The 10,897-nt window shown below is 41.8% G+C and overlaps 1 long non-coding RNA gene across 5 annotated transcripts in view; it reads left to right on the forward strand.

Annotated features, from left to right (window-relative positions):
- Positions 1–10,897, forward strand: part of LOC135090185 (uncharacterized) — a 260,934-nt gene that overhangs the window by 137,323 nt on the left and 112,714 nt on the right. For 2 of the 5 annotated variants that reach the window (XR_010261819.1, XR_010261816.1), the window contains exon 4: positions 7,069–7,303. This is a non-coding gene — a long non-coding RNA (uncharacterized LOC135090185). Of the gene's footprint in view, positions 1–7,068; positions 7,304–10,807 lie in introns of all 5 variants that reach the window. The other 3 variants (XR_010261818.1, XR_010261817.1, XR_010261820.1) reach the window with 3 other exon arrangements.

A 10,897-nucleotide genomic window follows, 5' to 3' on the forward strand; every position in this document is an offset into this window, starting at 1 on the left:
CGGTTACATAATAATAAAATAACAAAAATGCCAGAAAACAAGGGAAGCTGCAAGAAGCCATCAGACCTAGATGTGGCAGTCCCTGTATATAAAACATGCCTATTTATTTCCACCTATCATTCATAAATTTGTCTCATTTTGATAATGTGGGGGATAGATATGAGAGATAGATATGATAATTAAAACCTAACCTAATCTAACCTAACCTAACTAACTTTTTTACTCTTATAGCCGTCTTTTTTTAACATCGAGATCACTACAGTATATTGCTCGGATAGACATAAAGAAAACAAGAATATAAGGTTAATTTCATCTTTGTTAAGCTATAGAAAGTACGTTTTTAAGAAGTTGTAGTTAGAAAAATAAGCTTCTTAACCCGTTCACTGCTATTTGACACCTCTTTCCATAATCACTAACTACTACTTTTCTTGTTTTACAGCCACTTCCAAATATTGTACTTCCTAGAAAATACAAAATCTTTTCTTTTTTATCTCCTTTTTTGCAGATGCTTATAAAACTTCGTATTTTGCTTGTAGCGGTCAGCTATTGCACATGACATTGAAAGAGTCTGTAGCTGCAGAGGAAGGTTTCAAGACACTTATCCTTCAATTTTTGACAACTGCCTCGGACCCTATTTTTTTTTTTTTCTTGGCCGATGTCCCTCCTACATAAAAAAAAAAAAATGATAATGACACATAGACTAGCAGTGGAAGTGTTAACCAGATAATGAAACACAAGGCAGGGCAACGAGACACGCAAATGTTTAGTAAGTTATAGAAATACACTTTTATGAGACTTACAGAAAAAATAAGTCTTTCAAAAGTTGCATACGATAATTGGAAAGACTGACTACAAAACGAGACAGGGTATCAAAACACGCAAACAATCACACAAGAACACAAGAAAAATAATGAGACGCGCGCCACTTTCTCTTCTCGGCGAGCAGTTTTAATCCGGCGTGGCACCTGAGACGCTCCTGCTCATTAACAAACTCGTCAAGAATTATTAAAACTGCAGCGTAGATTCGTAAAAGTTCCATGAGTTAGTTACTGTCACTCTCGGACATTGCAGTGGTCTGGAGGAGGAGGAGGAGGAGGAGGAGGAGGGAAGAAAGAGGAGAGAAGGAGGGGATGTTGATCTGAAAGCAGTGATGGTGTAGAAGGAGGAGGAGGAGAAGGAGGAGGCAGAGTAAATTGGAGGAAGAGGAGGAGGAGGAGGAGGCGGCAGAGTAAATTGGAGGAAGAGGAGGAGAAGGAAGAGGCAGAGTAAATTGGAGGAGGAAGAGGAGGAGGTGATGGTGGAAGTGGTGGTGGTGGTGGTGGTGCAAGAAAAAAGAAGGAATAGAGGAGGAAGTAAGAAATATATACTCGTAAGGAAAGAAAAACAAGAACACGCAAAACTAGAGGAGAAGGAAAGAAATATAAAAAAAGATATGAAAAAAAGAGGAGGAGAAGGAAGAGAAAGGAAGATGATGAGGAGGGAGAGGAGGAAGAGGAGGAGCGCAAGGTGTGTGTAAAATATGAAGACGGTGAAGGGTGAGGAGGAGGAGAAGGAGCAAGAAAAATAATTGGAAAAGAACAAGAAAAATAGATAAAGTTGATAAGGAGGAGAAGGAGAAGAGGAAGCATAAGAAGAAAATAAAAGGGATACGACGAAAGAAGAATAAAAAAAAAAGATAAATAAGTACCCCCCCAAAAAAATATTCCGAAATAGATGAAAGAAAAAGCAAGCCACCATGCAGACCTTAACCTAACCAATTTATTTTCTTTTTTCTTTCTTTTTCTTCTAGTGCAGCTTTAGCGTAATATATATCACAAGGAAGATTGGAGTGGCTGTTCGGTGGACGGGGGGAAAACAGTCAGCGAAAGATTAAAAAAGCAAAAAAAAAGGCCAGCACGAATAAAATGTATATATAATGAAGACTTTGATCTCTATTGATGGAGAGACTGAAAAGAGAAATTCCATTAATGCCTCGCCAGGATTTCTCTGCTAATTTGATTGGAATCCCGGAGACCAGACCGCTTCAGGGAGGGTTGATCTTTCCAATCCTTTTTTTCTATTAACGGAAGGATTCACGCGCTAAATTAATATAAGCACTGCACGCCACCACCACGCCAGGACCAGTGATCCCTCATGGACAGAGTCGAGTGATTTGCTACACTTGTTTTCCACTGTGTTTTGTGTTTTACCGCAGTCCCGTCAGTAACTGTAAGCACTGCACGTCACTCACCGAGACTAAATGATCCTTGTATTACAGTAGCAGGGAAAGGTCTAGTAACCTTCACTAAGAGATGTAACAAGGGTAGCATCAACAAAATCCTCATGGTCCGTAATCTCGGTTGAAGAAAAAGCAAGAGGTTTGAGGTAGATAAACTTACGGGTATGTTTAATGAAAAAAAAAAAAAACATAGGAAGAAACTGGTTATAAAAGAGAACGATAGATGAATACTCATACCCATACTCAGCAATCAGGCTGTTAATGCTGAGTCTGACCCTAAATGACCCTAAATGGATGACTGCTAGGTTAAAGCATTATATAGGGCGTAAGAGAAGTATATATAAGAGATTAAGGGCAGGTGAGGAAGTTTTAGGGACACAGTATAATGAATTAGTTAGAACAGTCAGGAGGTTAACGAGGAAAGCTAAGGACAATTATGAATTAAAGGTAGCCAGCCAGGCGAAGACGGACCCCAAGGGATTTTATCAGGTATACCGGACGAAAAATAAGGATACAGTAGGTCCATTAAAGGCAGCAGATGGGGAGCTGGTTAGTTCTGGGGAGGAGATTAGTAAACTTCTGAATGATTATTTTTTAACTGTCTTCACTCAGGAAAACATGCAGGATATGCCAGATAGTGAACAGGTGTTTAGAGCAGATGAGTATGAGAAGCTGACGGATACGAGTATTTCCATAACTAGGGAGATAGTGGAGCAGGAGATAGATAGGCTAAAAAAGTTCAAGTCACCAGGACCTGATGAAATATATCCCAGAGTACTGAAGGAATGTAAAAAAATTATTAGTGAGCCGTTAGTTTCTGTCTTTAGGAAATCACTGGAGTCGGGTGAGGTACCAGTAATGTGGAGGCAGGCTAATGTAGTACCCATCTTTAAGAAAGGGGATAAAACTTTAGCGTCTAATTATAGACCTGTCAGCTTAACTTCAGTTGTAGGTAAAATGTTGGAGTCAATAATAGCCAGGAACATTAGGGAACATTTAGACAAACATAACTTGATAAATCAGTCACAGCATGGCTTCACGAAGGGGAAGTCTTGCCTGACAAACTTGTTAAGTTTTTACAGTAGGGTGTACGAGGCAGTAGATAATGGTGATAGTTATGATATCTTATATCTGGACTTTAGTAAAGCATTCGACAAGGTGCCCCATCAAAGGCTCCTGAGAAAGGTTAGGGCGCACGGGATAGATGGGAAGGTGTTAGGTTGGATAGGGTCATGGCTTGGTAACAGGCGACAAAGAGTGCTAATAAACGGCTCGAAATCCGAGTGGGGTCATGTCATTAGTGGGGTGCCACAGGGATCAGTATTAGGGCCATTATTATTTCTAATATATATCAATGACTTGGATAGTGGAATTAGTAGCGATGTTAGTAAATTTGCGGATGACACAAAGATAGGTAGATTAATTAGGTCAGAAGCGGATGCCATCGCCTTGCAGACAGACTTAGATAGAATGAATGAATGGACGGATAGATGGCAAATGCAATTTAATATCAATAAATGCAAAGTGCTTAGCGTAGGTAGAGGAAACCCACACAATAGGTACACATTAAACACCCAAACTCTGGTAGGTACAGGGTACGAGAAAGATTTAGGAGTTATAGTTAGCTCTGAACTCCGTCTAGGGAAACAATGCATAGAAGCCAGAAACAAGGCAAATAGGGTACTAGGATTCATTTTTAGGAGTGTTAAAAGTAGAAGGCCGGAAGTAATATTAAAGTTATACTTGGCGCTGGTCAGACCTCATCTAGACTACGCTGTGCAGTTCTGGTCCCCACATTACAGGAAAGATATAGGTCTATTAGAATCAGTACAGAGGAGAATGACTAAAAGGATACAGGGGATGAGGAGTATTCCTTACGAAGCGAGGTTGAAGCGGTTAAATTTACATTCTCTAGAGAGACGTAGGTTAAGAGGGGACCTGATAGAAGTCTTTAAGTGGTATAAGGGTTATAACAAGGGAGATGTAAGCAAAATTCTTAAGATCAGCAACCAGGGTAGAACAAGAAATAACGGGTTCAAGCTTGAAAAATTTAGGTTTAGGAAGGAGATAGGAAAAAATTGGTTCTCAAATAGAGTGGTGGATGAGTGGAACGGACTCAGTAATCATGTAGTTAGTGCTAGGACACTAGAGAGCTTTAAGAGAAGATTAGACAAGTTTATGGATGGGGATAACAGATGGAAATAGGTAGGAGTGTTTCATACAGGGACTGCCACGTGTAAGGCCGGCCACACACGTGCAGTTAAAACTGTCAGTTTGGACTGTTCAGTTATAACTGACAGTTTTAACTGTCAACTGACAAGTCCACAGACGTACAGTTGAATCGTTCAGTTTAACCATGGATTCCGAGGAGGACGATCTAGCAGCGCTCGGGGTATTACTAGTAATGGCACAAGAAAATAGGAAAAAAAAACACTAAGAAGCGCAAACAGTGGTGCAAGAAGTGGTTGCTGAGGCGAAATAAATCTTCTGATGTTCAATTACTGAGAGAAATAAGTGATGAAGCAAAAGATTTTCAAAATTACCTACGAATGAGTGAAAATGTGTACCAAAAATTGCTTTCCCTGGTATCTCCTTTCATTAAAAAGAAAGATACAATAATGCGCAGTGCAATATCGCCTCATGAAAGATCCTGATCCTGACTTCTTTGAATCTTGTACTTTTATTCTCTCTTTTCTGAAGGCGGATCTGAGACTATTAATTTTTGCAACCACTGATTTCTTTGTAGCACCAGGCTCAATTTCTTGCAATTTAACACATAATTTTGCATATGCTGCATCTTTCTTAGTTCGATCGTGATAATCTTCAGATTTAATCTTCCACAGACAAGGTTCATCTTTATAAATTTCTATAAAGTCTGCAATGGTTTGATTCTCCTTTCTAGACATAATTACTGTTTTGGATCACTGAAAGAAAAGAAACACTATGAGATCTGAAAGTCAAACAAATAAGTTAAGACAGAATGGACAGAAAGCAACATGTGAGGGAAACACTTTACTTTTGGTAACGTTTCGTACAGAGTACTTCTGAGGAAGTACTCTGTACGAAACGTTACCAAAAGTAAAGTGTTTCCCTCACATGGTGTTTCCGTCCAATCTGAAAGTCAACTGAGGACTGCGCAGTTAAGCCCCACACACGCTCAGTTCTCAGTCAAACAGCCACAGTTGACAGTTAAAACTTTTAACTTTTCTATTTCCTTCAGTCGAACTGCGCAGTTCTGTTGAACTGAGACTGATGGTCCCACACACGTCAGTTAAAACTGTCAGTTATAACTGAACAGTCCAAACTGACAGTTTTAACTGCACGTGTGTGGCCGGCCTAAGCCTGGTCACTTCTTGCAGCTTCCCTTATTTCTTATGTTCTTATGTTTCTTATGAGTCAAAACAGCGCTAAAGAAAGATTAGGCAAATTTGTGGATGAGGATAATGGATGTAAATACAGTGGTTAGACTTTTTATACAGGAATTGTCATGTGTACTGATACTTTCTCGCAGTTTCCCTTATTTTCCTATTTCCTTATGTTCTAAAAGCTCATTATGATACCACTCCGAATAAGACGTTAAAAGGAGACAAAAAAAAAAAAAAAGGTCAATTTAGTTCGGCGATGTCCCGATACTTCTCTCCTAAAAGGGCTGAAGTCGCACTAGATGACCCAAAAGAACTCTGAAGCACCATACAAAGCTCTACACAAAATGCTAAATAAACTCACGTTCACCATAGAAACAAATATATGAGACCACGATAATGCACGTAATTTTTAAAACGTCTCCCATTTGGCGTTCAAGAGGTGACACTGGAGGGAGAGGGGAAGGGGGAGAGTAAGAGGCGAGAGGAGTCGGGAGTTGGGACGAGGGGAATCCAGTGGTGGGGGACAGGCGCCACGTCTGTACAAACTCCCGGCCCCGCATAACCCGCCAGTAAATTATTGGGTAGTTGGAGATATGACGGAAGCCATTAAGATAAGAAATAGTGGGCGATAGCGCAGACGGGGAGGAATCGATGGGGCGCAGATTTCAGGACCAGATTCGAACAAATGTGGTTCCATCAGGAGGGTCTGTCAAGGCTGTGCTGGTGGTGGTGGTGGTGGTGTTTGGTCCGGGCAGCGGCGGCCACATGGAGGAAGAGGAAGAGAGGGGAGGAGGTAGGTGGGAGGGAGGAAGGGGAGATGGAGTTACCGGTCGGGGCAGCGGCGGCCACATGGAGGAAGAGGAAGAGGGAGAGGAGCAGGTAGAGGTAGGAGGGTTGAGGGAGGGAGGGGGAGGGAGGAAGATCAAGAGCCTCTCCGAGCACCTTTGGGAGGATAGAATCTCATGAAGAGTCTGAAAGAGGTTCACAACACTTGCCTCACGATTAGGGTCAAAACCTCACTCTCACTCGACACTGCTTCGTATGTTTCGCGTTTCACTTCACTTGTTTCATTCGACTTTCAAACAACAAATACATCTATCAAGTGCTTCCGAGCTTCGTTTACTGTTATGACGTCTCCCTAATGTAGGATGATTATTGAGTAGCGAAAAGTCAATAAGTGTTTTGTGGATGCGTCGCAGGGAACGAGACACAGAGGAACTAGTTTGAGGCGGAGACAAGCAGAGCGGAGGAGTGTGCGTCGAGGCCACTGGGTGTAGTAGTGAGTGAAAGCACGAGCTGTTTCTGGGGTTCCGTGAGTGTACTGTCTGCTGAGTGTCCCGCTGTGCTGTTGTGAGTGACCGAGTCGATGTTTTATAATACTTACCCTGAGGCAGTAAGTGTTGTGGCTCCTGCATCTTAACCGAGTGATGAACGAACTTTGCTGCGCCATAAAAGGATATTAGTGTTGACTTTGCCCTTTTGCAGGTAGTGGATCGAGGCAAGTAGTCATTGGAATCAGTCACAAAGCCAAACATTTTCCCTTGCACTCGAAATCTAGAAATAATCACCACTCTGCGTCTCTCAATAAGTGCTACGATTTTGCTACACGATACGGCTCTTCAGGGAATGCTTTCATAATACGAACCCATAAATCATTCCTGTCGCAATCACAACGCTGAGTGCTGTCTCCTTGCTGTCTACTTCTGCCTCGAGCACAGTGGTGAGTACTGACAGCTGACTGCCTCTCAATTAAGTGTGTGTATGTGTGTGTGTGTGTGTGTGTGTGTGTATGTGTGTGTGTGTGTGTCATTAGGACGAGTTATGATGAAGTGGAGGGATTGGCTTCATTTTAAAAGTTCGTCACGTCATTCATATTATGATTTTTTGTCGAATTCAGTAGGTTCACTTGAAAGGATTTGGTGATGGGTTATGCGATGGCGAACTTCATATTGAAAGCTATTGAAGAGGTTGTTCTTGTCATTATTTTTGTTACTGTTTGTTGTAGCTGTTGCTGCTGGTAATGTTGTTGCTATTACCATTTCTTATCATCATCATCATCATCAGTAGTTCCATTAACGATGTTATTATACTGTTACTGTAACTTGTGTTGTTGTTGCTGTTGTTTTTTGGTGTTACTGTTGCTGTTACTTTTGCATTATAATTAGGGCTTTGGCTTAATTATTGCTAATCATATTTTCACCACCACCACCACCACCACCACCACCACCACCGTGCTGAAAATAGAGAGAAACATTACAGTGAAACCATGAGAGTGTAGCAACTCTTGCCAACATAGAGAGAGAGAGAGAGAGAGAGAGAGAGAGAGAGAGAGAAATCAGGCGCCACCTTTCATTAATTAAAGAGATCCGAGAGCATTGCTTCAGGGTTCGTCGGGTCAGCTTCACGTCGCCCACGCCACGCCCTGCAGCCTCCAGACACAGGTTGGGACGCCCGCACCCACGCCATCATCATCACCATCACCTTCATGAACACCAGTGATTTATGAGAATAGAGCACGACAGAATAATGATTTGCTGAATAGTATTGTTTCGATTGTTCACGTTAGGGTCACCACAGGGAATTTTGAACGCAGACTCAAAACTCCCTAAAATTATATAATCTTTGCCCAGATAAGAATGAAGAATGGCTACAGGATTCAGAGGGTATAAACACAATTCCTAGATACAGTAAAATCCCTCTCATCCGGCATTCGAGTATCCGGCAGCTTCAAGTATCCGGCACATTTTTCCCGCAGCCTTAAAATCAATAAAAAATCAATGTGTACTCATAAAATCGATTAAAATTCCCGCGCGAAGCATACTTTGTCCCCTCGCCACCAGAGCGCACTGCTTCGCGCCACCCGCGGCCCACTGCACTGTGTTTACTAAGTGACTCAGTCCCGCGAGTGCACTGTTTATCGCCTGACGCCTTCATCATGCCTAAAGTTGTAGAAAAGAGGGAGCGTGTTGTGCTTACACTTAAGCAGAAGGTAGACATTTGTCAACGATTAGAGAGAAGTGAAAGCAGACAGCAGACATAATTTCACTTCTCTTCAAGTATCCGGCATGTCGGCGGTTCCGTTGATGCCGGATAAGAGGGATTTTACTGTACAAGTTTTTTTTTTTTTTTTCCTTTAGTCATATATCTTCACAATATGGAAGACAGAATTGATATTGTAACAAAAAGTATATTATTTCGCATCTCGATAATACTCGTACATCGTTAACCTTTCCACTAATGTAGCTTCTCCTTAAGCCTTAACAGAACGTCCTGATAAAAGGCTAAGAGTACAATTTCGAAATCACACATGGAGTACTTTAAACGGTTTAGTGCCTCAAATCATCTCAGTGCTCAGTAAGATCGTTTACGGATACACGATCATTCACTTAACAAAGAAACATGATTATGTATCTTTCCTTAGCTGCCATCTTTTCATCAGTTAATGTGACCATTGCTCTGCGATGCGGAATATTAAAAAAAAACACGAAGAACAGTACATAAAATGCCTACATTCCTCCACAAGAAAGATATATTAAATCAATGTGTAGAGATGACTGCATAACAAAAATAAGTGTCTGAGAGTGCTTTGTGGCTAAGGAACCAAATACCAAATAAGTTACTAATTCTTGCACTGCCGTGTTCGTCTCTTGTTAACATTGAGATGGCTGCAGTGAATTATTTGGATGGACATAAAAAAAAGAGGCCAATTTCATCTGCTAAGCTATAGATGTACATTTCTAAAACTAATAAAAAAATAAATAAGCCTTTCAAAAACTGTGGACGATAATGGATTGACGAATAGTGAAAGAGCTAAAGGACTGGGCTTCGTTTGAGATTACTTCAGGAGCGAAACATTCACCTGAGGAACACAAGCGCAGTGTGGTGTGGACCAGGAGGCTGCAGTGCTTGTCGTTGTGTGTGTGGTCTGTGGTGTGCTGCTAGGCTGACTCAACACACAGCCACTCGACCCGGAGATGGACTTAAAGCTCTCTAATGGAAGATGGCTCACGATTTCCTCTCTCTCTCTCTCTCTCTCTCTCTCTTCTCTCTCTTCTCTCTCTCTCTCTCTCTCTCTCTTCCTCTCTCTCTCTCTCTCTCTCTCTCTCCTCTCTCTCTCTCTTCTCTCCTCTCTCTCTTCTCTCTCTCTCTCTCTTTCTTTCTTTCTTTCTTTCTTTCTTTCTGTTCTTCTTCACTACCTCCTCCTCCTCCTCCTCCTCATTCTTTTCCTTCTAATTTATTTTTTCCTCCTCTTTCCTCTTCACTTTTCATCCTCATCCTGTCTTCTCTTCATTACCATCATCATCTTCATCTGCATCCCTATTTTCGTCCTCACCCTATTTATTATGTTGTTTAATATCGGGCTCTCTCTCTCTCTCTCTCATCTCTCTCTCTCTCTCTCTCTCTCTCATCTCTCTCTCTCTCTCTCTCTCTCTCTCTCTCTCTCTCTCTCTCTCTCTCTCTCTCTCTCTCTCTCTCTCTCTCATTAAGCACTACAAAACACGGCCACACACATTCTCAAACGTCGACACGCAAAGAAGGCTGTTGGCGGGGTGTGGCCTGGGCTGGCTGAACGGTGACCAGTAATCACGTTAAGCCGTCCGCCTGCCTCGACGGCACCCGACACGTGAAATATATATATATATATTTTTTGGATATAATTCCTGCGTCACCAGGGCGCGCTGAGCTGAGCCCCGGCTGGTTATGGCAACATTTCACTCACGGTAATGGAAAGGCGCCGTGGAATTTAATTGAACGGCGAGGGCAGGCAAAAGTTTGTTGAATGGAGTATATATATTCGTTGGGGTTGTGGGGTCTGTTCACCTTTCACTGGCAGCGACTTCATTTTGTTTTATTAGTGCATGGGTTCTTTGGGTCGTCCTGTTGAACACGAGGGAGAACACGCCGTGACTTCATTTTGTTTTATTAGTGCATGGGTTCTTTGCTTCGTTCATTCAAACATGAGACAAAACACACGATGACATAATTTTGTTTTTTTATTAGTTCATGGGTTCTTTTGTTCTATTCAAAGCGCGGTTCCCCCTGCCCCAACCGCCCCCCCCCAAAAAAAAAAATAAATAAATAAAAGTGATGGGTTTGTTTCTTGGACATGAACAATATCGCTAAGCCGTGGTGTTTTTTTCTTTTTTTTTTTTTTTTTTGTAAATTTGTAAATTTTTTTGTGACCTTGTTATCCTTTGTCCTGATGTGTTTTTTTTTTTTTTAGTCTTGGCTGCAGCTGCGTGCTTCTCTTTGACGTCACACTCGCGCACTTGACGTGGGATCACAGCAACGCCCACGCCTCAAAGCGTTTGCG

This window comes from Scylla paramamosain, chromosome 3, assembly GCF_035594125.1.
Source record: "Scylla paramamosain isolate STU-SP2022 chromosome 3, ASM3559412v1, whole genome shotgun sequence".
Taxonomy (NCBI): Eukaryota; Metazoa; Arthropoda; class Malacostraca; order Decapoda; family Portunidae; genus Scylla; species Scylla paramamosain.